Genomic DNA, 2,134 nt, shown 5'->3' on the forward strand with positions numbered 1-2,134 from the left:
TCAAAATTCAGAAGAGCATTCTACACTCAAAGTTATATCGCTTCGAAGACGATCTTGCGATGCTCCCAAGATCAATGAAATGAATTTCAAGTAATAATTGAAGTGTAATAAATTCGTGTACTCTGAGAAGCGATTCCATTAAGAGTCATGAAATGTGAATTCTCTTCGTTCCATGAAATATGTATTCTCTTCGTCCAATGTCACATTCGGGGGAGGGAAAACTACTCTCTATTCTGATAGCGCCCATTAAAAAGAGCATCTTTTATCGCTGCACTGAAACTGAAAAGACTTAGATTTTTAATAAAAGAGCTTATTTCCATTCTAAATAAAACAATCTGGATTTCTTAGGATTATATAAAGCAGAGTCGACTTCAACTTTATACGTCGCTTCATAATAGCATGGAAATTGTAGCCTCTTTACATAGGGATTAAAGTATAAAGAAATAGGTTTGTATCCTTCCTAGGGTAGATGCACTTATCATATATAATTCTCAATGTAGGTGTTACTAAAGCTACCGTGAATTCGATATGAAGAACTACAGTATTGGCGATTTAATATTTCAGGGTAACAAAAACATGTGGGTTACTGATAATATATATATATATATATATATATATATATATATATATATATATATATATATATATATACTATATACTTACATACACACACACGCATATATATATATATATATATATATATATATATATATATATATATAATGTATACACACACATCATCATCATCATCATCTCCTCCTACGGCTATTGACGCAAAGGGTCTCGGTTAGATTTCGCCAGTCGTGTTTATCTTGAGCTTTTAATTCAATACTTCTCCATTCATCATTACATACTGTGACGGAGCCGAGAGAGGGTTGTGAACTCAAAGGCAGGAAGCAATCAACTGAGTTGTTTATTAAGGAACACTCTCCTTTATATACAAAACCTCAAGGCAACAGGACATAACCTGTTCGAGAGACAGACAATGTTACAGAACAAAACCGGAGACATGATCATTCAGGTTCTTTTTAGTGCGAGGGAAGAGCGCAGATACAAGCATAATATATACAAAATAATTATGTACAATTGTGTGACACACGGTTGGTACATGGCTCCCCCCCTAAAAATGACATACTGTACATGTTAAATAGGGCGCCCTGATCTAGAGAGGCGAACTGTAGGCGGGTCATCTGGCAGAAGATAAGCAGGTTTTAGACGATCATTGGAGACCCAGTCTTCTTTGCCCCGAATGTTTAGGAGGAATGCTTTCGGACTGCGTCGGATCACAAGGAAAGGGCCCGTGTAAAGGGGCGTTAGTGGTGGCCTGCTGGTGTCGTTGCGCAGGAAGACGTGCGTTGCAGAGTGCAAGTCCGTTGGTATGTGATGCTTCGCTGGGGGCTTATAAGTCTGGCGGCACGGAGTAAATTTTCCCACGACGTGACGTATGAGCTGGAGATCGTCGGAGGAGGTTGTAGAAGGAAAAAATTCGGCAGGGACGACCAACGGGTCGCCATACACCATTTCAGATGCCGAGACGTCAAGGGCGTCTTTAGGAGTGGTCCTTAGTCCCAGGAGGACCCAGGGAAGCTGAGTAAACCAGTTGCAATCCTTGCAGCGGGAGATCAAAGCTGCTTTGAGGGTGCGATGAAAACGTTCAACCATTCCATTGGCAGCAGGGTTGTAGGCCGTTGTCTGATGTAGGGTGATGCCCAGGAGATTCGCTAATGACGTCCACAATTGAGAGGTGAAAGTGGTTCCCCTGTCAGAAGTAATATGCTCAGGGATACCGAATCTTGAAATCCATCCAGAGAGTAAGGCAGATGTACATGAGGCGGACGTTGCAGTTTCCATGGGAATGGCTTCAGGCCAACGAGTGGAGCGGTCGATGACGGTAAACAGGTAACGATGTCCTTGTGATGTGGGTAGGGGGCCTACAACGTCGACGTGAATGTGTGCGAAACGACGCTGAGGTTGAGGAAAGGTGCCCACTCCTGAATCTGTGTGTCGATGCACTTTGGAAGTTTGGCAAGAAGTACAGGCGCGGACCCAATCCTTAGGATCTTTAGAAATGCCGTGCCAAATGAACTTTGCCTTCAGCAGCTATGCAGTAGAACGGCACGAGGGATGTGAAAGG

The sequence above is a fragment of the Palaemon carinicauda genome, chromosome 10 (assembly GCF_036898095.1).
Source record: "Palaemon carinicauda isolate YSFRI2023 chromosome 10, ASM3689809v2, whole genome shotgun sequence".
Taxonomy (NCBI): domain Eukaryota; kingdom Metazoa; phylum Arthropoda; class Malacostraca; order Decapoda; family Palaemonidae; genus Palaemon; species Palaemon carinicauda.